The sequence below is a fragment of the Triticum urartu genome, chromosome 2A (genome assembly GCF_056163025.1).
Source record: "Triticum urartu cultivar PI428250 chromosome 2A, HENAU_Tu73, whole genome shotgun sequence".
NCBI lineage: Eukaryota > Viridiplantae > Streptophyta > Magnoliopsida > Poales > Poaceae > Triticum > Triticum urartu.
Genome location: NC_141874.1, coordinates 724,283,808 through 724,311,099, shown reverse-complemented (window position 1 = coordinate 724,311,099; position 27,292 = coordinate 724,283,808).

Below are 27,292 nucleotides of genomic sequence, written 5' to 3'. Positions count from 1 at the left end.
TGCATGCGTGGTATCCTTTGTTTGTCTGTCCTGAAAGGTTACTGAGAGCGGGCCAATCGTTGATGGTCACGAACAGCAACGCCTTAAGGTTAAATTCCTCCTGTCTGTGCTCATCCCACGTACGTACACCGTTTCCATTCCACAGCTGTAAAAGTTCTTCAACTAATGGCCTTAGGTACACATCAATTTCGTTGCCGGGTTGCTTAGGGCCTTGGATGAGAACTGGCATCATAATGAACTTCCGCTTCATGCACATCCAAGGAGGAAGGTTATACATACATAGAGTCACGGGCCAGGTGCTATGATTGCTGCTCTGCTTCCCGAAAGGATTAATGCCATCCGCGCTTAAAGCAAACCATACATTCCTTGGGTCCTTTGCAAACTCATCCCAGTACTTTCTCTCGATTTTTCTCCACTGCGACCCGTCAGTGGGTGCTCTCAACTTCCCATCTTTCTTTCGGTTCTCACTGTGCCATCGCATCAACTTGGCATGCTCTTCATTTCTGAACAGACGTTTCAACCGTGGTATTATAGGAGCATACCACATCACCTTCGCAAGAACCCTCTTCCTGAGGGGCTCGCCGTCAACATCACCAGGGTCATCTCGTCTGATCTTATACCGCAACGCACCGCATACCGGGCATGCGTTCAGATCCTTGTATGCACCGCGGTAGAGGATGCAGTCATTAGGGCATGCATGTATCTTCTCCACCTCCAATCCTAGAGGGCATACGACCTTCTTTGCTGAGTATGTACTGTCGGGCAATTCGTTATCCTTTGGAAGCTTCTTCTTCAATATTTTCAGTAGCTTCTCAAATCCTTTGTCAGCCACAGCATTCTCTGCCTTCCACTGCAGCAATTCCAGTACGGTACCGAGCTTTGTGTTGCCATCTTCGCAATTGGGGTATAACCCTTTTTTGTGATCCTCTAACATGCGATCGAACTTTAGCTTCTCCTTTTGACTAATGCATTGCGTCCTTGCATCGACAATGACCCGGCGGAGATCATCATCATCGGGCACATCGTCTGGTTCCTCTTGATCTTCAGCAGCTTCACCCATGGCAGCATCATTGGGCACATCGTCTGGTTCCTCTTGATCTTCACCAGCTCCCCCCGTTGCAGCATCACCGTATTCAGGGGGCACATAGTTGTCATCGTACTCTTCTTCTTCGCCGTCTTCCATCATAACCCCTATTTCTCCGTGCCTCGTCCAAACATTATAGTGTGGCATGAAACCCTTGTAAAGCAGGTGGGAGTGAAGGATTTTACGGTTAGAGTAAGACCTCGTATTCCCACCTTCAGTGCATGGACAACACATAAAACCATTCTACTTGTTTGCCTCAGCCGCATCAAGAAACTCATGCACGCCCTTAATGTACTCACGGGTGTGTCTGTCACCGTACATCCATTGCCGGTTCATCTGCATGCATTATATATAATTAAGTGTCCAAATTAATAGAAGTGTACAAATCTCGAGGAAAATGGAGCTTGGAGGTCGACCTTCGAGAGGAGAAAGCTTAAGTAGTGTGGCTCGGGCATTCCATCGAACACCTCATGTGCATAGGAGGTGAGCTAGAGCACCACAAAGCCCTCTCCCCCTCGGCCAGAAAAAACAGAGCACTGTGCTCTGCTCTTGCGCGAGGGGGTATATATAGGCACCTCATTGGTCCCGGTTGGTGGCATGAACCGGGACTAAAGGGGAGCCTTTGGTCCCGGTTCAAGCCACCAACCGGGACCAATGGTGCTGGGCCAGGAGCGAGGCCCATTGGTCCCGGTTCGTCCCACCAACCGGGACCAAAAGGTCCAGACGAACCGGGACCAATGGCCCACGTGGCCCGGCCGGCCCCTTGGGCTCACGAACCGGGACCAATGCCCACATTGGTCCCGGTTCTACACTGAACCGGGACTAATGGGCTGAGCCGGCCTGGACCATAGCCCTGTTTTCTACTAGTGACTTGTGTGTCTAGAGCTGCCCCCCTGCCCCCGTATATAGAGGAGCAAGGGGGGAGGCCGGCCGGCCCTTGGGGCGTGCCAAGGAGGGGGGAGTCCTCCTAGTAGGAGTAGGACTCCCCTTTCCTAGTCCAACTAGGAAGAGAGAAGGGGGACGGAAAGAGAGGGAGAGGGAGAGGGAAAGAGGGGCCGCGCCCCCTCCCCTAGTCCAATTCGGACTCCTCATGGGAGGGGGCGTGCCACCTCCTGGTCTGCTGCCCTCTCTCTCCTCTCAGGCCCACTAAGGCCCAATACTTCCCCGGGGGGTTCCGGTAACCCTTCTGGCACTCCGGTTTACTCCGAAATCACCCGAAACACTTCCGGTGTCCGAATATAGCCGTCCAATATATCGATCTTTATGTCTCGACCATTTCGAGACTCCTCGTCATGTCCGTGATCACATCCGGGACCCCGAACAACCTTCGGTACATCAAAATATATAAACTCATAATGAACTGTCATCGTAACATTAAGCGTGCGGACCCTACGGGTTCGAGAACAATGTAGACATGACCGAGACACGTCTCCGGTCAATAACCAATAGCGGAACCTGGATGCTCATATTGGCTCCTACATATTCTACAAAGATCATTATCGGTCAGACCGTATAACAACATACATTGTTCCCTTTGTCATCGGTATGTTACTTGCCCGAGATTCGATCGTCGGTATCTCAATACCTAGTTCAATCTCGTTACCGGCAAGTCTCTTTACTCGTTCTGTAATACATCATCTCGCAACTAACTCATTAGTTGCATTGCTTGCAAGGCTTAAGTGATGTGCATTACTGAGAGGGCCCAGAGATACCTCTCCGACAATCGGAGTGATAAATCCTAATCTCGAAATACGCCAACCCAACATGTACCTTTGGAGACACCTGTAGAGCACCTTTATAATCACTCAGTTACGTTGTGATGTTTGGTAGCACACAAAGTGTTCCTCCGGCAAACGGGAGTTGCATAATCTCATAGTCACAGGAACATGTATAAGTCATGAAGAAAGCAATAGCAACATACTAAACGATCGGGTGCTAAGCTAATGGAATGGGTCATGTCAATCACATCATTCTCCTAATGATGTGATCTCATTAATCAAATGACAACACATGTCTATGGTTAGGAAACATAACCATATTCGATCAACGAGCTAGTCAAGTAGAGGCATACTAGTGACGTTTAGTTTGTCTATGTATTCACACAAGTATTATGTTTCCGGTTAATACAATTCTAGCATGAATAATAAACATTTATCATGATATAAGGAAATAAATAATAACTTTATTATTGCCTCTAGGGCATATGTCCTTCAGTCTCCCACTTGCACTAGAGTCAATAATCTAGTTCACATCGCCATGTGATTTAACACCAATAGTTCACGTCACCATGTGATTAACACCCATAGTTCACATCATCATGTGACCAACACCCAAAGGGTTTACTAGAGTCAATAATCTAGTTCACATCGATATGTGATTAACACCCAAAAAGTACCAAGGTGTGATCATGTTTTGCTTGTGAGATAATTTTAGTCAACGAGTCTATCACATTCAGATCCATAAGTATTTTGCAAATTCTATGTCTACAATGCTCTGCACAGAGCTACTCTAGCTAATAGCTCCCACTTTCAATATGTATCCAGTTTGAGACTTAGAGTCATCTGGATCAGTGTCAAAAACTTGCATCGACGTAACCCTTTACGACGAATCTTTTGTCACCTCGATAATTGAGAAACATATCCTTATTCCACTAAGGATAATTTTGACCGCTGTTCAGTGATCTACTCCTAGATCACTATTGTACTCCCTTGCCAAAATCAGTGTAGTGTATACAATAGATCTGGTACACAGCATGGCATACTTTATAGAACCTATGGCCAAGGCATAGGGAATGACTTTCATTCTTTTTCTATCTTCTGCCGTGGTGAGGCTTTGAGTCTTACTCAATTTTACACCTTGTAACACAGGCAAGAACTCTTTCTTTGACTGTTCCATTTTGAACTACTTCATAATCTTGTCAAGGTATGTACTCATTGAAAAACTTATCAAGCGTATTGATCTATCTCTATAGATCTTGATGCTTAATATGTAAGGAGCTTCTCCGAGGTCGTTGTTTGAAAAACTTCTTTCAAAAACTCCTTTATGCTTTGTAGAATAATTCTACATTATTTCCGATCAACAATATGTCATTCACATATACTTATCAGAAATGCTGTAGTACTCCCACTCACTTTCTTGTAAATACAGGCTTCACCGCAAGTCTGTATAAAACTATATGCTTTGATCAATTCATCAAAGCGTATATTCCAACTCCGAGATGCTTACACCAGTCCATAGATGGATCGCTGGAGTTTGCACATTTTGTTAACACCTTAAGGTTGACAAAACCTTCTGGTTGCATCATATACAATTCTTCTTTAAGAAATCCATTAAGGATTGCAATTTTGTTATCCATTTGCTAGATTTCATAAAATGTGGCAATTTGCTAACATGATTTGGACAGACTTAAGTATCGCTACGAGTGAGAAGGTCTCATTGTAGTCAACTCCTTAAACTTTGTCAAAAACCTTTTTCGACAAGTCTAGCTTTGTAGATAGTAACACTACTATCAGCGTCCGTCTTCCTCTTGAAGATCCATTTAATTTCAATGGCTTGCCGATCATCGGGCAAGTCAACCAAAGTCCATACTTTGTTCTCATACATGGATCCTATCTCAGATTTCATGGCCTCAAACCATTTCGCGGAATCTGGGCTCATCATCGCTTCCTCATAGTTTGCAAGTTTGTCATGGTCTAGCAACATGACTTCCAGAACAGGATTACCGTACCACTCTGGTGCGGATCTCACTCTGGTTTACCTACGAGATTCGGTAGTAACTTGATCTGAAGTTAAATGATCATCATCATTAGCTTCCTCACTAGTTGGTGTAGTAGTCACAGGAACAGATTTCTGTGATGAACTACTTTCCAATAAGGGAGCAGGTACAGTTACCTTATCAAGTTCTACTTTCCTCCCACTCACTTCTTTCGAGAGAAACTCCTTCTCTAGAAAGGATCCATTCTTAGCACTGAATGTATTGCCTTCGGATCTGTGATAGAAGGTGTACCTAACAGTCTCCTTTGGGTATCCTATGAAGACATATTTCTCCGATTTGGGTTTGAGCTTATCAGGATGAAACTTTTTCATATAAGCATCACAACCCCAAACTTCAAGAAACGACAACTTTGGTTTCTTGCCAAACCACAGTTCATATTGTGTCGTCTCAACGGACTTAGATGGTGCCCTTTTTAACGTGAATGTAGCTGTCTTTAATGCATAACCCCAAAAAACGATAGTGGTAAATCGGTAAGAAACATCATAGATTGCACTATATCCAATAAAGTACGGTTATGATGTTCGGACACACCATTAGGCTGTGGTGTTCCAGGTGGCGTGAGTAGTGAAACTATTTCACATTGTTTTAATTGAAGACCAAACTCGTAACTCGAATATTCGTCTCCGCGATCAGATCGTAGAAACTTTATTTTATTGTCACGATGATTTTCCACTTCACCCTAAAATTCTTTAAACTTTTCAAATGTTTCAGACTTATGTTTCATCAAGTAGATATACCCATATCTGCTAAAATCATCTGTGAAGGTCAGAAAATAACGATACCCGCCGCGAGCCTTAACACTCATCGGATTGCATACATCCGTATGTATTATTTCCAATAAGTCAGTTGCTCACTCCATTGTTCTGGAGAACGGAGTCTTAGTCATCTTGCCCATGAGGCATGGTTCGCAAGCATCAAGTGATTCATAATCAAGTGATTCCAAAATCCCATCAGCATGGAGTTTCTTCATGCGCTTTACACCAATATGACCTAAACGGCAGTGCCACAAATAAGTTGCACTATCATTATTAACTTTGCATCTTTTGGTTTTAATATTATGAATATTTGTATCACTACGATCGAGATCCAACGAACCATTTTCATTGGGTGTGTAACCATATAAGGTTTTATTCATGTAAACAGAACAACAATTTATTCTCTTACTTAAATGAATAACCGTATTGCAATAAACATGATCAAATCATATTTATGCTCAACGCAAACACCAAATAACACTTATTTAGGTTCAACACTAATCCTGAAGTATAAGGAGTGTGCGATGATGATCATATCAATCTTGGAACTACTTCCAACACATATCGTCACTTCACCCTTAACTAGTCTCTGTTCATTCTGCAACTCTCGTTTCGAGTTACTACTCTTAGCAACCGAACTAGTATCAAATACTGAGGGGTTGCTATAAACACTAGTAAAGTACACATCAATAACATGTATATCAAATATACTTATGTTCACTTTGCCATCCTTCTTATCCGCCAATCACTTGGGGTAGTTCCGCTTCCAGTGACCAGTCCCTTTGCAGTAGAAGCACTTAGTCTCAGGCTTAGGACCAGACTTGGGCTTCTTCACTTGAGCAGCAACTTGCTTGCTGTTCTTCTTGAAGTTCCCCTTTTTCCCTTTGCCCCTTTCTTGAAACTAGTGGTCTTGTCTACCATCAACACTTGATGTTTTTCTCGATTTCTACCTTCGTCAATTTCAGCATTACGAAGAGCTTGGGAATCATTTCCGTTATCCCTTGCATATCATAGTTCATCACGAAGTTCTACTAACTTGGTGATGGTGACTAGAGAATTCTGTCAATCACTATTTTATCTGGAAGATTAACTCCCACTTGATTCAAGCGATTGTAGTACCCAGACAATCTGAGCACATGCTCACTAGTTGAGCGATTCTCCTCCATCTTTTAGCTATAGAACTTGTTGGAGACTTCATATCTCTCAACTTGGGTATTTGCTTGAAATATTAACTTCAACTCCTGGAACATCTCATATGGTCCATGACGTTCAAAACGTCTTTGAAGTCCCGATTCTAAGCCGTTAAGAATGGTGCACTAAACTATCAAGTAGTCATCATATTGAGCTATCCAAACGTTCATAAGGTCTGCATCTGCTCCTGCAATAGGTCTGTCACCTAGCGGTGCATCAAGGACATAATTCTTCTGTGCAGCAATGAGGATAGACCTCAGATTACGGATCCAATCCGCATCATTGCTACTAACATTTTTCAACTTAGTTTTCTCTAGGAACATATCAAAATAAAACAGGGGAGCTAAACACGAGCTATTGATCTACAACATAGATATGCTAATACTACCAGGACTAAGTTTCATGATAAATTAAAGTTCAATTAATCATATTACTTAAGAACTCCCACTTAGATAGACATCCCTCTAATCATCTAAGTGATCACGTGATCCAAATCAACTAAACCATAACCGATCATCACGTGAAATGGAGTAGTTTTCAATGGTGAACATCACTATGTTGATCATATCTACTATATGATTCACGCTTGACCTTTCGGTCTCAGTGTTCCGAAGCCATATCTGCATATGCTAGGCTCGTCAAGTTTAACCTGAGTATTCTGCGTGTGCAAAACTGGCTTGCACCCGTTGTAGATGGACATAGAGCTTATCACACCCGATCATCACGTGGTGTCTGGGCACGACGAACTTTGGCAACGGTGCATACTCAGGGAGAACACATTTATCTTGAAATTTAGTGAGAGATCATCTTATAATGCTACCGTCAATCAAAGCAAGATAAGATGCATAAAAGATAAACATCACATGCAATCAATATAAGTGATATGATATGGCCATCATCTTCTTGTGCTTGTGATCTCCATCTCCGAAGCATCGTCATGATCACCATCGTCACCGGCGCGACACCTTGATCTCCATCGTAGCATCATTGTCGTCCCGCCAAACTTATGCTTCTACGACTATCGCTACCGCTTAGTGATAAAGTAAAGCATTACAGGGCGATTGCATTGCATACAATAAAGCGACAACCATATGGCTCCTGCCAGTTGCCGATAACTCGTTTACAAAACATGATCATCTCATACAATAAAATTTAGCATCATGTCTTGACCATATCACATCACAACATGGCCTGCAAAAACAAGTTAGACGTCCTCTACTTTGTTTTTTGCAAGTTTTACGTGGCTGCTACGGGCTTAAGCAAGAACCAATCTTACCTACGCATCAAAACCACAACGATAGTTTGTCAAGTTGGTGCTGTTTTAACCTTCGCAAGGACCGGGCGTAGCCACACTTGGTTCAACTAAAGTTGGAGAAACTGACACCCGCCAGCCACCTGTGTGCAAAGCACGTCGGTAGAACCAGTCTCGCGTAAGCGTACGCGTAATGTCGGTCCGGGCCACTTCATCCAACAATATCGCCGAACCAAAGTATGACATGCTGGTAAGCAGTATGACCTATATCACCCACAAGTCACTTGTGTTCTACTCGTGCATATAACATCAACACATAAAACCTAGGCTCGGATGCCACTGTTGGGGAACGTAGTAATTTCAAAAAATTTCTATGCACACGCAAGATCATGGTGATGCACATCAACAAGAGGGGAGAGTGTTGTCTACGTACCCTCGTAGACCGGAAGCGGAAGCGTTATGACAACGCAGTTGATGTAGTCGTACGTCTTCATGGCCCGACTGATCAAGCACCGAAACTACGGCACCTCCGAGTTCTAGAACACGTTCAGCTTGATGACGATCCCCGGACTCCGTTCTAGCAAAGTGTCGGGGACGAGTTCTGTCAGCACGACGGCGTGGTGACGATCTTGATGTTCTACTATCGCAGGGCTTCTCCTAAGCACCGCTACAATATTATCAAGGATTATGGTGGAGGGGGGCACCGCACACGGCTAAGAGAACGATCATGAAGATCAACTTGTGTGTCTAGAGGTGCCCCCTGCCCCCGTATATAAAGGAGCAAGGGGGGAGGCCGGCCGGCCCTTGGGGCGCGCCAAGGAGGGGGGGAGTCCTCCTCCTAGTAGGAGTAGGACTCCCCTTTCCTAGTCCAACTAGGAAGAGAGAAGGGGGAAGGAAAGAGAGGGAGAGGGAGAGGGAAAGAGGAGTCGCGCCCCCCTCCCCTAGTCCAATTCCTGGGATGCTGCCCTCTCTCTCCCCTCAGGCCCACTAAGGCCCAATACTTCCCCGGGGGGTTCCGGTAACCCTTCCGGCACTCCAGTTTTCTCCGAAATCACCCAAAACACTTCCGGTGTCCAAATATAGCCGTCCAATATATCGATCTTTATGTCTCGACCATTTAGAGACTCCTCGTCATGTCCGTGATCACATCCGGGACTCCGAACAACCTTCGGTACATCAAAATATATAAACTCATAATGAAACTGTCATCATAACGTTAAGCGTGCGGACCCTACGGGTTCGAGAACAATGTAGACATGACTGAGACACGTCTCCGGTCAATAACCAATAGCGGAACCTGGATGCTCATATTGGCTCCTACATATTCTATGAAGATCTTTATCGGTCAGACCGTATAACAACATATGTTGTTCCCTTTATCATCGATATGTTACTTGCCCGAGATTCGATCGTCGGTATCTCAATACCTAGTTCAATCTCGTTACCGGCAAGTCTCCTTACTCATTCTGTAATACATCATCTCGCAACTAACTCATTAGTTGCATTGCTTGCAAGGCTTAAGTGATGTGCATTACCGAGAGGGCCCAGAGATACCTCTCCGACAAGCGGAGTGACAAATCCTAATCTCGAAATACGCCAACCCAACATGTACCTTTGGAGACACCTGTAGAGCACCTTTATAATCACCCAGTTACGTTGTGACGTTTGGTAGCACACAAAGTGTTCCTCCGGAAAACGGGAGTTGCATAATCTCATAGTCACAGGAACATGTATAAGTCTTGAAGAAAGCAATAGCAACATACTAAACGATCGGGTGCTAAGCTAATGGAATGGGTCATGTCAATCACATGATTCTCCTAATGATGTGATCTCGTTAATCAAATGACAACACATGTCTATGGTTAGGTAACATAACCATCTTCGATCAACAAGCTAGTCAAGTAGAGGCATACTAGTGACGTTTAGTTTGTCTATGTATTCACACAAGTATTATGTTTCCGGTTAATACAATTCTAGCATGAATAATAAACATTTATCATGATATAAGGAAATAAATAATAACTTTATTATTGCCTCTAGGGCATATTTCCTTCAAAGATGTCAATAATAGTATATTTATATGTGAAACCTCTCCTTCCTTATTACTTCCTATTAATTGCAACGATGACCGAAGCTATGTCTGCCAACTCCCAACAACTTTTAATCATCACACTCTTTCTATGTGAAGTTATTACTGTCAATAAGATCAATATGAACTTTTGTTTCTTCTTATTCTTTTTCTCTTTTCTTTTATTCACCCAAGATCATAGCAAGAAAATCAAGCCCTTGACTCAACACTAATCTTTATTATATAGCTCACAGACTCGATTACATAGAGAGATCATAAAGCAAAACTTAAAACTAGATCATGGCATAAACTTTATTCTACTAGATCAAAATACTACTAATAGGATCGAACTAAAGAAAACGGTAAAGATAGGCGTTGTGATTGTGATACGATACCGGGGCACCTCCCTCAAGCTTGGCAGTTGCCAAGGGGAGTGCCCATACCCATGTTATTATATCTCCTTGGTTGGTGAAGAAGGTGGAGGTGTTGTTGATGATGCGGGCTTGTCATCCATCTTCCAAGGCATAGGTTCACCATCATAGAAGGATGATTGAGTCTCCGAAATCCTCGAATCTGCAGCCAAACTCATTCTTTTGAATCTATATTCATACTCACAGTTTTGGTTTTGCAGGTCATAGATTTGGGCTTGGAGGTGCTCGATCTTCTCATGTAGCTTGAAGATGGCCTCCTCGGTGTTCTTGGCATCCGGCTTGTAGTTGTTAGTGAACTCCGCGAGCATCGTGTGGCTAGCGTTGATTCCACGCTCCACCATCCCCTGGCACTTGAAAACTTGTTGCTCCATTGCTTCGAGCCTCGTCTCCACGCTTCCGGTTCCCTTTGGTCCCTCAGCATCGCGTATGTGCAGCAACCCATCACGCATCTCAATGGTTTGAGGGTGTCGCAACACCTCCGCGAGGTAAGGGTTGATGACCTTCTCGAAGAACTTGTCCTTGGAAGCACTTGGGGACGTCATGATAATCTAGATCTGTCAGAAAAATAGCTCGAAACAAGAACAGAGAATATTTGCGTGATACGGGAGTCAAAACCTTCGGGAGAATATATAGTGAATTTTTACCAACCAAAATACGTATCGTGCAAGAAAACAGAGTCCGGAAGGCACACGAGGTGCTCACGAGGTAGGGGGGCGCGCCCAGGGGGTAGGGCGCGCCCTCCACCCTCGTGGGGACCTCGTGTCCTTCCCGGACTGCTACTTAATTTTCTATTTTTCTAAATATTCCAAAACGGAGAAATATTGCCCTAAAATTGTTTTGGAGTCGGTTTACTTATCGTACCACATACCTATTCCTTTTCGGAGTCTGAAACATTCTGGAAAGTGTCCCTTATGTATTCCTCCGGGGTTACGGTTTCAATAATATTGGTTTCAACATTTATGGGATTAACTGAGATATAATGTTTGATTCTTTGACCGTTTACCACCTTCGAATTTGTGCCTTCGAAGTTGTTGATTTTTATGGCACCGGAACGATAGACCTCCTCGATAACATAGGGGCCTTCCCATTTAGAGAGAACTTTACCTGCAAAAAATCTTAAACAAGAGTTGTATAGCAATACATAATCATCTACATTAAACTCACGCTTTTGTATCATTTTGTCATGCCATCTTTTAACCTTTTCTTTAAACAACTTGGCATTTTCATAAGCTTGGGTTCTCCATTCATCAAGTGAGCTAATATCAAATAACCTCTTTTCACCGGCAAGTTTGAAATCATAGTTGAGCTCTTTAATAGCCCAATGTTCCTTATGTTCTAGTTCGAGAGGTAAGTGACATGCTTTTCCATATACCATTTTATATGGAGACATACCCATAGGATTTTTATATGCAGTTCTATAGGCCCATAATGCATCATCAAGTTTCTTGGACCAATTCTTTCTAGACCTATTGACAGTATTTTGCAAAATTAATTTGAGTTATCTATTACTCAATTCTACTTGACCACTAGACTGTGGGTGATACGGAGATGCAATTCTATGATTGACGTCATATTTAGCAAGCATTTTACGGAAAACACCATGAATAAATGTGAACCACCATCAGTCATTAAATATCTAGGGACACCAAACCTCAGAAAAATAACTTCTTTAAGCATTTTAATAGAAGTGTTATGATCAGCACTACTAGTTGGAATAGCTTCTACCCACTTAGTAATGTAATCAACATCAACTAAAATATGTGTATATCCATTAGAGGCAGGAAAAGGTCCCATATAATCAAAGCCCCAAACATCAAATGGTTCAATAACAAGTGAATAATTCATAGGCATTTCTTGGCGTCTACTAATATTACCAATTCTTTGACATTCATCACAAGATAGGACAAACTTACGGGAATCCTTAAATAGAGTAGGCCAATAAAAACCGGATTGCAATACCTTATGTGCAGTTCTATCTCCCGCGTGGTGTCCTCCATAAGTTTCGGAGTGGCACTTGCGTAGGATCTGTTCATGTTCATGCTCAGGTACACAACGTCTAATAACACCATCTACTCCTTCTTTATAAAGATGTGGGTCATCCCAAAAGTAATGTCTCAAATCATAGAAGAACTTTTTCTTTTGTTGGTATGTGAATCTAGGTGGTATAAATTTAGTAACTATGTAATTAGCATAATCAGCATACCAAGGGGTACTATGAGAAGTACTTATGACATTTAATTGTTCATCAGGAAAGCTATCATCAATAGGTAGTGGGTCATCAAGAACATTCTCTAACCTAGATAAGTTGTGTGCAACGGGGTTCTCAGCTCCTTTTCTATCAACAATATGCAAATCAAATTCTTGTAGCAAGATAACCCATCTAATAAGTCTAGGTTTAGCATCTTTATTCTCCATAAGATATTTAATAGCAGCATGATCAGTGTGGATAGTTACTTTAGAATCAACAATATAAGGTCTGAACTTATCACAAGAAAATACAACTGCTAAAAGTTCTTTTTCAATAGTAGCATAATTTCTTTGAGCATTGTCTAGAGTCTTACTAGCATAATGGATGACATTTAATTTCTTATCAACTCTTTGCCCTAGAACAACACCTACAGCATAATCGCTAGCATCACACATAATTTCAAAGGGTAAATTCCAATCAGGTGGCTGAACAATAGGTGCAGAGACTAATGCTTTCTTAAGTATTTCAAATGCTTCTACACAATCATCATGAAAGACAAACGGTATATCTTTTTGTTATAAATTAGTCAGAGGCCGAGAAATTTTTGAGAAGTCCTTAATGAACCTCCTATAATATCCGGCGTGACCAAGGAAACTTCTTATACCTTTGATGTCCTTGGGACATGGCATCTTTTCAATAGCATCAACCTTGGCTTTATCAACTTCAATACCTCTTTCAGAAACTTTATGCCCCAAGACGATACCTTCATTAACCATAAAGTGGCACTTTTCCCAATTCAAGACAAGATTAGTTTCTTCACATCTATGCAAAACTCGATCAAGATTGCTCAAGCAATCATCAAAAGAAGATCCATAGACGGAAAAGTCGTCCATGAAAACCTCACAAATCTTTTCACAAAAGTCAGAGAACATAGCCATCATACATCTTTGAAAGGTAGCAGGTGCATTACATAAACCAAAAGGCATACGTCTATAAGAAAAAGTACCAAAAGGGCATGTAAAAGTAGTCTTTGATTGATCTTTAGCCGACACAGGTATTTGAGAGAAACCAGAATAACCATCTAGAAAGCAGTAGTGTGTATGTTTGCACAATATTTCTAGCATTTGATCGATAAAAGGTAAGGGGTAATGATCTTTCTTAGTAGCCTTATTTAATTTGTGGAAATCAATTACCATCCTATAACCTGTAATAATTCTTTGTGGAATCAATTCATCTTTGTCATTAGGAACAAGTAATAGCTCCCTTCTTAGGGACACAATGAACAGGACTTACCCACTGACTATCAGCAACGGGATAAATTATACCTGGCTCCAGAAGCTTTAGTATTTCTTTTCTTACCACTTCTTTCATTTTAGGATTCAAACGTCGTTGAGGATCATGAACTGGTTTGGCATCTGCTTCCAAATTTATTTTATGTTGACATAGAGTGGGACTGATGCCCTTAAGACCATCAAGAGTATATCCAATAGCAGCACTGTGCTTCTTCAGAGTTTTCAATAATCTTTCTTCTTCAAGCTCTGAAAGGTTAGCACTAATAATAACAGGATATATCTTCTTTTCATCAAGATAAGCATATTTAAGATTATCAGGCAACGGTTTAAGCTCAAACACGGGATCACCCTTAGGTGGAGGGGGATCCCCTAGGATTTCAGCAGGAAAATTGTGTTTCAGAATAGGTTCCTGTTTAAAGAATACTTCATCTATTTCCCTTCTCTCATTCATAAACATATCATTCTCATGGTCTAGCAAATATTGTTCTAAAGGATCACTAGGAGGTACGGCAATAGAAGCAAGACCAATAATTTCATCCATACTTGTGATGTATACTACAGAACCTTCTTCTTGTAGACGTTGTTGGGCCTCCAAGTGCAGAGGTTTGTAGGACAGTAGCAAATTTCCCTCAAGTGGATGACCTAAGGTTTATCAATCCGTAGGAGGCGTAGGATGAAGATGGTCTCTCTCAAGCAACCATGCAACCAAATAACAAAGAGTCTCTTGTGTCCCCAACACACCCAATACAATGGTAAATTGTATAGGTGCACTAGTTCGGCGAAGAGATGGTGATACAAGTGCAATATGGATAGTAGATAATAGTTTTTGTAATCTGAAAATATAAAAACAGCAAGGTAACTAATGATAAAAGTGAGCGTAAACGGTATTGCAATGCGTGGAAATAAGGCCTAGGGTTCATACTTTCGCTAGTGTAAGTTCCCTCAACAATAATATCATAATTGGATCACATAACTATCCCTCAACATGCAACAAAGAGTCACTCCAAAGTCACTAATAGCGGAGAACGAACGAAGAGATTATGGTAGGGTACGAAACCACCTCAAAGTTATTCTTTCCAATCAATCCATTGGGCTATTCCTATAAGTGTCACAAATAGCCCTAGAGTTCGTACTAGAATAACACCTTAAGACACAAATCAACCAAAACCCTAATGTCACCTAGATACTCCATTGTCACATCAAGTATCTGTGGGCATGATTATACGATATGCATCACACAATCTCAATTCATCTATTCAACCAACACATAGAACCTCAAAGAGTGCCCCAAAGTTTCTATCGGAGAATCACGACGAAAACGTGTACCAACCCCTATGCATAGGTTCATGGGCGGAACCCGCAAGTTGGTCACCAAAACATACATCAAGTGGCACGTGGTATCCCATTGTCACCATAGATATCCATGGCAAGACATACATCAAGTGTTCTCAAGTCCTTAAAGACTCAATCCGATAATATTACTTCAAAGGGGAAACTCAATTCATTACAAGAGAGAAGAGGGGGAGGAGAAACATAGGATCCAACTATAATAGCAAAGCTCGCGATACATCAAGATCGTGCCAAATCAAGAACACAAGAGAGAGAGATCAAACAAATAGCTACTGGTACATACCCTCAGCCCCAAGGGAGAACTACTCCCTCCTCGTCATGGAGAGCACCGGGATGATGAAGATGGCCACCGGAGAGGGATTGCCCGGCCCCTCCGGCAGGGTGTCAGAACGGGTCTAGATTGGCTTTCGGTGGCTACAGAGGCTTCTGGCGGCGGAACTCCCGATCTAATCTCCGTTCTGGAAGTTTTAGGGTATATGGAGTTATATAGGTAGAAGAAGCACGTCAGGGGAGCCACGGGGGCCCCACGAGGCAGGGGGCGCGCCCTAGGGGGGGGGCGCCCCCACCCTCGTGGGCAGCTCCCGTATCTTGTGAAGTGGGGTCCAAGTCCATCAGGTGTGTTTCCTTCAAAAAATAACTTCTCCAGTTGATTTCGTTCCGTTTCGACTCCGTCTGACATTCCTTTTCTTCAAAACACTGAAATAGGCATAAAACAGCAAATCTGGGCTGGGCCTCCGGTTAATAGGTTAGTCCCAAAAGTAATATAAAATTGGATAATAAAGCCTAATATTGACCAAAACAGTAGATAATATAGCATGGAGCAATCAAAAATTATAGATACGTTGGAGACGTATGAAGCATCCCCAAGCTTAATTCCTGCTCGTCCTCGAGTAGGTAAATGATAAAAAAGATAATTTTTGATGTGGAATGCTAGTTGGCATAATTTCAATGTAATTCTTCTTACTTGTGATATGAATATTCAGATCCATAAGATTCAAGACAAAAGTTCATATTGACATAAAAATAATAATACTTCAAGCATACCGACTAAGCAATTATGTCTTCTCAAAATAACATGGCCAAAGAAAGTTATCCCTACAAAATCATATAGTCTGTCTATGCTCTATCTTCACCACACAAAATATTTAAATCATGCACAACCCCGATGACAAGCCAAGCAATTGTTTCATACTTTTGATGTTCTCAAACTTTTTCAATCTTCACGCAATACATGAGCGTGAGCCATGGACATAACACTATAGGTGGAATAAAATGGTGGTTGTGGAGAGGACAAAAAGGGAGAAGATAGTCTCACATCGACTAGGCGTATCAACGGGCTATGGAGATGCCCATTAATAGATATCAATGTGAGTGAGTAGGGATTGCCATGCAACGGATGCACTAGAGCTATAAGTATATGAAAGCTCAACAAAAGAAACTAGTGGGTGTGCATCCAACTCGCTTGCTCATGAAGACCTAGGGCAATTTGCGGAAGCCCATCATTGGAATATACAAGCCAAGTTCTATAATGAAAGATTCCCACTAGTATATGAAAGTGACAACATAGGAGACTCTCTATCATGAAGATCATGGTGCTACTTTGAAGCACAAGTGTGGTAAAAGGATAGTAGCATTGTCCCCCCCTTTTTTTATTTGGCCCCCTTTTTTTATTTGGCCTTTATTTTTTATGGCCTTTCTCTTTTTTTGGGACAATGCTCTATTGAATGATTATCATCACACTTCTATTTATTTACAACTCAATGATACAACTCAATACTAGAACAAAGTATGACTATATATGAATGCCTCCGGCGGTGTACTAGGATATGCAATGAATCAAGAGTGACAAGTATGAAAGAATCATGAACAGTGGCTTTGCCACAAATACTATGTCAACTACATGATCATGCTAAGCAATATGACAATGATGAATGTGTCATGATGAACGGAATGGTGGAAAGTTGCATGGCAATATATCTCGGAATGGCTATGGAAATGCCATAATAGCTAGGTATGGTGGCTGTTTTGAGGAAGGTATATGGTGGGTGTATGGTACCGGCGAAAGTTGCGCGGTACTAGAGAGGCTAGCAATGGTGGAAGGGTGAGAGTGCGTATAATCCATGGACTCAACATTAGTCATAAAGAACTCACATACTTATTGCAAAAATCTATTAGTTATCGAAACAAAGTACTACGCGCATGCTCCTAGGGGGATAGATTGGTAGGAAAAGACCATCGCTCGTCCCCGACCGCCACTCATAAGGAAGACAATCAATAAATAAATCATGCTCCGACTTCATCACATAACGGTTCACCATACGTGGATGCTACGGGAATCACAAACTTCAACACAAGTATTTCTCAAATTCACAACTACTCAACTAGCATGACTCTAATATCACCATCTCCATATCTTAAAACAATTATCAAGTATCAAACTTCTCATAGTATTCAATACACTCATAAGAGAATTTTATTATTCTTGAATAACTAGCATATTAGGATTTTAAGAAAATTACCATGCTATTTAAGACTCTCAAAATAATATAAGTGAAGCATGAGAGTTCATCTATTTCTTCAAAATAAAACTACCACCATGCTCTAAAAGATATAAGTGAAGCACTAGAGCATCGACAAACTACTCCGAAAGATATAAGTGAAGATCAATGAGTAGTCGAATAATTGTGCAACTATGTGAAGACTCTCTAACATTTAATAATTTCAGATCTTGGTACTCTATTCAAAAAGCAAGCAAAGCAAAAGAAAATGACATTCTAAGAATATCCAACATCATGTGAAGAAGCAAAAACTTAGGATCAACCGATACTAACTGATAATTGTTGAAGAAGAAAGGTGGGATGCCAACCGGGGCATCCCCAAGCTTAGACGCTTGAGACTTCTTGAAATATTATCTTGGGGTGCCTTGGGCATCCCCAAGCTTGAGATTTTGTGTCTCCTTAATTCCTCTCATACCACGGTCTCTCTAAATCTCAAAAGCTTCATCCACACAAAACTCAACAAGAACTTGTGAGATAAGTTAGTATAAACCATTGCAAAAACATTATCATACTCTACTGTAGAAAATCACTAAAATTATTATTCAACATTGCATACTAAATTCCTCTGCATATTTAATAGTCCTATCCTCAAATAGAATCATTAAAGAAGCAAACATATGCAAACAATGCAAACATAACAGCAATCTGCCTAAACAGGATAGTCTGTAAAGAATGCTGCAACATCCATACTTCCCTAGCCTAAAAAATTATGAAAGAAAATTACCACTGTAGTAAATTTATCAGAGCTTAATATGCAAAAGGTTTCGACATTTTATCACATTCTGACTTTTCTAGGAAATTATTGCAACAGCAGTAAACTTTCTGTTTTCAAACAGCAACACGTATACTTGTAACATAGGCATAGTAAAGGCTATCAATGCCACTTTTATTGAAATAAAAGATGCAAAACATTGTTCTAAATAACAGAAAGCAAATCCTAACAAAATAAATTGACGCTCCAAGCAAAACACATATCATGTGGCGAATAAAAATATAGCTCCAAGTAAAGTTACCGATGAACGAAGACGAAAGAGGGGATGCCTTCCGGGGCATCCCCAAGCTTAGGATCTTGGCTATCCTTGAATATTACCTTGTGGTGCCTTTGGAATCCCCAAGCTTAGGCTCTTTCCACTCCTTCTTCCATAGTCCATCGAATCCTTACCCAAAACTTGAAAACTTCACAACACAAAACTTAAAGTAGAAAACTCGTGAGCTCCGTTAGTATAAGAAAATAAATCACCACTTCAAGGTACTGTAATGAACTAATTCTTTATTTATATTGGTGTTAAACCTACTGTATTCCAACTTCTCTATGGTTTATAAACTATTTTACTAGCCATAGATTCATCAAAATAAGTAAACAACACATGAAAAACAGAATCTGTCAAAAACAGAACAGTCTGTAGTAATCTGGATCAAACATATACTTCTGGGACTCATAAAATTCTAAAATAAATTTCTGGACCTGAGGAATTTATCTATTAATCATCTGCAAAAATAATTAACTAAATAGCACTCTCCAAATAAAAATGGCAGCAATTTTCGTGAGCGCTAAAGTTTCTGTTTTTGACAGCATGATTAACAAGACTTTCCCCAAGTCTTCCCAAAGGTTCTACTTGGCACAAACACTAAATTAAAGCATAAAACCACATATAAACAGAGGCTAGATGAATTATTTATTACTAAACAGGATCAAAAATCAAGGAGCTAAAATAAAATTGGGTTGCCTCCCAACAAGCGCTATCGTTTAACGCCCCTAGCTAGGCATGATGATTTCAATGATGCTCACATAAAAGATAAGAATTGTAACATAGAGAGAGCATCATGAAGAATATGACTAGCACATTTAAGTCTAACCCACTTCCTATGCATAGGGATTTTGTGAGCAAACAACTTATGGGAGCAATAATCAACTAGCATAGGAAGGTAAAGCAAGCAAAACTTCAAAATTTAAAGCACATAGAGAGGAAACTTGATATTATTGCAACTCCTACAAGCATATGTTCCTCCCTCATAATAATTTTCAGTAGCATCATGAATGAATTCAACAATATAACCAGAACCTAAAGCATTCTTTTCATGATCTACAAGCATAAAAGTTTTACTACTCTCCACACAAGCAAAATTCTTCTCATGAATGATAGTGGGAGAAAACTCAACAAAATAACTATCATGTGATTGAAAATTAAGATCAAGATGACAAGTTTCATGGTTATCATTGTTCTTTAAAGCATACGTGTCATCACAATAATCATCATAGATAGGAGGCATGCTTTCATCATAATAAATTTGCTCATCAAAGCTTGGGGCACAAAAAATATCATCTTCATCAAACATACCTTCCCCAAGCTTGTGGCTTTGCATATCATTAGCATCATGGATATTCAAGGAATTCATACTAACAACATTGCAATAATGCTCATCATTCAAATATTTAGTGCCAAACATTTTATAGATTTCTTATTCTAGCACTTGAGCACAATTATCCTTTCCATCATACTCACGAAAGATATTAAAAAGGTGAAGCATATGAGACAAACTCAATTCCATTTTTTATAGTTTTCTTTTATAAACTAAACTAGTGATAAAACCAGAAACTAAAAGACTCGATTGCAAGGTCTAAAGATATACCTTCAAGGGCTAACCTCCCCGACAACGACGCCAGAAAAGAGCTTGATGTCTACTACACAACCTTCTTCTTGTAGACGTTGTTGGGCCTCCAAGTGCAGAGGTTTGTAGGACAGTAGCAAATTTCCCTCAAGTGGATGACCTAAGGTTTATCAATCCGTAGGATGCGTAGGATGAAGATGGTATCTCTCAAGCAATCCTGCAACCAAATAACAAAGAGTCTCTTGTGTCCCCAACACACCCAATACAATGGTAAATTGTATAGGTGCACTAGTTCGGCGAAGAGATGGTGATACAAGTGCAATATGGATAGTAGATAATAGTTTTTGTAATCTGAAAATATAAAAACAGCAAGGTAACTAATGATAAAAGTGAGCGTAAACGGTATTGCAATGCGTGGAAATAAGGCCTAGGGTTCATACTTTCGCTAGTGTAAGTTCCCTCAACAATAATATCATAATTGGATCACATAACTATCCCTCAACATGCAACAAAGAGTCACTCCAAAGTCACTAATAGCGGAGAACGAACAAAGAGATTGTGGTAGGGTACGAAACCACCTCAAAGTTATTCTTTCCAATCAATCCATTGGGCTATTCCTATAAGTGTCACAAATAGCCCTAGAGTTCATACTAGAATAACACCTTAAGACACAAATCAACCAAAACCCTAATGTCACCTAGATACTCCATTGTCACCTCAAGTATCCGTGGGCATGATTATACGATATGCATCACACAATCTCAATTCATCTATTCAACCAACACATAGAACCTCAAAGAGTGCCCCAAAGTTTCTACCGGAGAATCACGGCGAAAACGTGTGCCAACCCCTATGCATAGGTTCATGGGCGGAACCCGCAAGTTGGTCACCAAAACATACATCAAGTGGCACGTGGTATCCCATTGTCACCACAGATATCCACGGCAAGACATACATCAAGTGTTCTCAAGTCTTTAAAGACTCAATCCGATAAGATTACTTCAAAGGGGAAACTCAATTCATTACAAGAGAGAAGAGGGGGAGGAGAAACATAGGATCCAACTATAATAGCAAAGCTCGCGATACATCAAGATCGTGCCAAATCAAGAACACGAGAGAGAGAGAGAGATCAAACACATAGCTACTGGTACATACCCTCAGCCCCGAGGGAGAACTACTCCCTCCTCGTCATGGAGAGCACCGGGATGATGAAGATGGCCACCGGAGAGGGATTGCCCCCTCCGGCAGGGTGCCGGAACGGGTCTAGATTGGCTTTCGGTGGCTATGGAGGCTTCTGGCAGCGAAACCCCCGATCTAATCTCCGTTCTGGAAGTTTTAGGGTATATGGAGTTATATATGCAGAAGAAGCACGTCAGGGGAGCCACGGGGGCCCCACGAGGCAGGGGGCACGCCCTAGGGGGGGGGGGCGCCCCCACCCTCGTGGGCAGCTCCCGTATCTTCTGACATGGGGTCCAAGTCCATCAGGTGTGTTTCCTTCCAAAAATAACTTCTCCAGTTGATTTCGTTCCGTTTCGACTCCGTCTGATATTCCTTTTCTTCAAAACACTGAAATAGGCATAAAACAGCAAATCTGGGCTGGGCTTCCGGTTAATAGGTTAGTCCCAAAAGTAATATAAAAGTGGATAATAAAGCCCAATAGTGCCCAAAACAGTAGATAATATAGCATGGAGCAATCAAAAATTATAAATACGTTGGAGATGTATCAACTAGGCAATTCTTCTTCACGGTGTTGTTTACTAAATTTAGAGAAATTAAACTCATGAGTCATATCATCTAAGCCGACAGTAACAACATCCCTTGTGCAATCTATGGTGGCATTAACAGTATTTAAGAAGGGTCTACCAAATATAATGGGACAAAAGCTATCTTGTGGGGAACCAAGAACAAGAAAATCAGCAGGATATTTAGTTTTCCCACACAAGACTTCAACATCTCTAACAATTCCCATTGGTGAAATAGTATCTCTATTAGCAAGTTTAATAGTAACATCAATTTCTTCTAACTCAACAGGTGCAATGTCATGCATAATTTCTTTGTATAAGTCAATAGGTATTGCACTAGCACTAGCACCCATATCACATAAGCCATGACAACAATGATCTCCTATTTTAACAGAAATAACAGGCATGCCTACCACAGGTCTAGGTTTATCTGTATCACGGGGTTTAGCAATTCTAGCAGTTTCATTACAGAAGTAAATAACATACCCATCTATATTATCAGACAAGAGATCTTTAACAATAGGAATATTAGGTTCAACTTTAACTTGCTCAGGAGGTGTATATGTTTTAATATTGCTTTTATGAACCATAGTTGAAGCTTTAGCATGATCCTTTATCCTAACAGGGAAAGGTGGTTTCTCAACATAACAAGTAGGAACGATAGGATCATTATAAGTGATAGTCTTTTCTTCAACTTTAATAGGTGTAGCTCCTTTTACTTCTATGGGAGGATGATATTTAAACCACTTCTCCTTAGGGAGATCAACATAAGTAGCAAAAGATTCACAGAAAGAAGCTACTATCTCAGAATCAAGTCCATATTTAGTGCTAAACTTACGAAAAATATCGGTATCCATAAAAGATTTAACACAATCAAACTTAGGTGTCGTACCTGACTCCTTACCTTTGTCAAGATCCCAATCTTCAGAGTTGCGTTTAATTCTATCCAATAAATCCCATCTAAATCCAATAGTCTTCATCATAAAAGAGCCAGCACAAGAAGTATCGAGCATGGTGCGATTATTTTCAGAAAGCCGAGCATAATTTTTTTGAAGAATTGTTTCTCTTGGGAGCTCATGATTGGGGCATGAATATAACATTGATTTAAGCCTCCCCCAAGCTTGAGCGATGCTTTCTCCTTCGCGAGGCCAAAAATTATATATATCATTGCGGTCATGATGAACAAGATGCATAGGGTAATACTTTTGATGAAATTCCATTTTCAATCTTCTATAGTTCCATGATCTCGTATCATCACATAGCCTATACCATGTCAATGCGTATCCCTTCAAAGATAAAGGGAAGACCTTCTTCTTAGAAACATCATCGGGTATACCTGCAAGCTTAAATAATCCATAAACTTCATCCACATATATTAGGTGTTCATCAGGATGCTTTGTTCCATCTACTGTAAAAAGGATTAGCTAGCAGTTTTTCTATCATACTTGAAGGATACTCATAAGGAATTTCATTTTCAATAGGTTCAGTAGGTTGAGGAGCAACTCTTTGATCTACTGGTCAGGGTGAAGATACCCCGAACAAGCCCCTCAGAGGATTACTTTCCATAGTAACAAGTGACAGTAAATTTCAGCACACTATATAAATTTTTCCTTACCAAATTCCACCTACCAAAGGCGCTTCACTCCCCGGCAACGGCGCCAGAAAAGAGTCTTGATGACCCACAAGTATAGGGGATCTATCGTAGTCCTTTCAATAAGTAAGAGTGTCGAACCCAACGAGGAGTAGAAGGAAATGATAAGCGGTTTTCAGCAAGGTATTCTCTGCAAGTACTGAAACAAGTGGTAATAGATAGTTTTGTGATAAGATAATTTGTAACGAGCAACTAGTAACAAAAGTAAATAAAGTGCAGCAAGGTGTCCCAATCCTTTTTGTAGCAAAGGACAAGCCTGAAAAAACTCTTATATAAGGAAAAGCGCTCCCGAGGACACATGGGAATATCGTCAAGCTAGTTTTCATCACGTTCATATGATTCGCGTTCGGTACTTTGATAATTTGACATGTGGGTGGACCGGTGCTTGGGTGCTGTTCTTACTTGAAAAAGCATCCCACTTATGAGTAACCTCTATTGCAAGCATCCGCAACTACAACAAAAGTATTAAGGTAAACCTAACCATAGCATGAAACATATGGATCCAAATTAGCCCCTTACGAAGCAATGCATAAACTAGGGTTTAAGCTTCTGTCACTCTAGCAACCCATCATCTACTTATTACTTCCCAATGCCTTCCTCTAGGCCCAAATAATGGCGAAGTGTTATGTAGTCGACGTTCACATAACACCACTAGAGGCTAGACAACATACATCTCATCAAAATATCGAACGAATACCAAATTCCGATGACTACTAATAGAAAGACTTCTCCCTTGTCCTCAGGAACAAACGTAACTACTCACAAAGCATAAACATGTTCATAATCAGAGGGGTATTAATATGTATATAGGATCTGAATATATGATCTTCCACCAATTAAACCAACTAGCATCAACTACAAGGAGTAATTAACACTACTAGCAACCTACTAGCACCAATCCAGGACTTGGAGACAAGAATTGGATACAAGAGATGAACTAGGGTTTTGAGACGAGATGGTGCTGATGAAGATGTTGATGGAGATTGTCCTCTCCCAATGAGAGGAGCGTTGGTGATGACGATGGCGATGATTTCCCCCTCCAGGAGGGAAGTTTCCCCAGCAGAACAGCTCTGCCGGAGCTCTAGATTGGATCCGCCAAGGTTCCTCCTCGTGGCGGCGGAGTTTCGTCCCGAAAGGTTGCTTCTTCTTTTTTTTCTCGACGAAAGACTTCATATAGGAGAAGATGGTCATCGGAGAGCCACCAGGGGGCCCACGAGGTAGGGGTGCGCGCCCTAAGGGGGGGGGCGCCCCCCACCCTCGTGGAAAGGGTGTGGGCCCCCTGGTCTTTATCATTGGCGAGGATTTTTCATTATTTATTATAAGGTATTCCATGGAGTTTCAGGACTTTTGGAGTTGTGCAGAATAGGTCTCCAATATTTGCTCCTTTTCCAGCCTAGAATTCCAGCTGCCTTCATTCTCCCTCCTTTATGTAAACCTTGTAAAATAAGAGAGAATATCCATAAGTATCGCGACTTAATGTGAAATAACATCCCATAATGCAATAAATATCGATATAAATGCATGATGCAAAATGGACGTATCACCGTCGTGCTGACGGAACTCTCCCGTGAAGCTCTGCTAGATCGGAGATCGCGGTACGTCATCGAGTTGAACGTGTGTTGAACTCGGAGGTGCCGTACGTTCGGTACTTGGATCGGTCGGATCGTGAAGACGTACGACTACATCAACCGTGTTGTGCTAACGCTTCCGTTTTCGGTCTATGAGGGTACGTGGACACACTCTCCCCTCTCGTTGCTATGCATCACGATGATCCTGAGTGTGCGTAGAATTTTTTTGAAATTACTACGTTCCCCAACAGGAAGATCGTATCCAAAAGATGCACATGAGGATAATATTTTGTTTTCATCTCCTTTCACGTAATAAATATGGATACAACTATAATAACTCCAAGCTTGTTTACCCAGGAGCGCTTGATTAATTAATCCGAGATCTCAAAAACCCATGCTCCTTTGCCTTTGGGTCTTGTTAGCTTGTCCCAGGCCAGCCAATGAGTTCTCCTCTTGTCCTCCTCATCACCTCACAAAAATTCGCAATAAGCCAGGATAACTCCTCACAGAGAGTTGGCGGAAATTTAAAGATACCCATGTCATATACTGGAAGAGTCTGAATAACTTACTTGATCTGAATTTCCTTCACCCCACTAGATCTATACTTCTCAATCTATTCTGAGACCCGCTTAAGAGCTTTATCTTTGCTAGACTGAAATTTGCCTGCCTTCATTCGACCTTCTGGCACTGGCAGACTAAGATATTTATCCTCAAATCCATCATTTGTGATTTTAAGAATAACCATGATGGACACCTGGTCTTCCAAACTACACTTCTACCCAAATAAAATGGAGCACTTATCCAGACTTGGTAACTGACCTGTTGCCTCCTCATAAATTGTTAAAATAATTTTAATGGACATAGCTTGCTCCAAAGATCCCTTAAAAATAGTAGACTATCATCAACACACAATAAATGTGAGATACTTGGAGCATGCATGCTCACTCGAAAATCCTGGTGAACCCCTCTTGTAGAAGAATCATTTAATAACAACGACATTGCTTCAAGCACAAACGGAATAAGTAAGGAGACAAGGGATCCCCTTGCTTGAGCCCCGGGAAGGTTGAAAAGATTCTAACCACCATTAAAACGCACCGAAAAATTGACCAAAGTAATAGAAACCATAATCCACTTAATCCAAACCGGTGTAAACCCAAACGATCCAAGCATACATTCCAAGAAATTCCAATTCACTCAATCATATGCTTTAGCAAGATCCAACTTGTAAGCACAATATTCACCTCGACTATCATTCAACGTACTCAGCGAATGCATGTATTCAAAAGCGATGAGTGCATTATGTGAAATTAATCTACGAGGAATGAAAGCACTTTGGGTTGGAGAGATCATACCATTCAGCAGAGGTCTCAGCCCATTGACAAGGCACTAGGATATAATTTTATATATGACACTAGAAAGACTGATTGGCCTGAAATTAATATTTGATCGACTAAGGATTTTTCACTTTAGAGATAAGAAAAATAATTGTTCATTTATCCCTTCTGGCATACTGCCAAAATTAAAGAATTGTTGAACATCACGAACAATATCCTCCTTGAGCAGACTCAAGTTTTTTACTACTTCCTCCTTTTGGTTACAATCCTTGATTTTCTATTTAATCACATAAATTTGACTTTATTTAGTTACTTTGAGGCCTATGCTCTAATTGATTGGGTATTGCATGCATTGAGCTGCCAATGTGTCAATTAAAGACAATTTAATGAGAAATAAATGAAGTTTTGGGAAAGCTGGGTCGTATGAGGGCATTGTATATGAT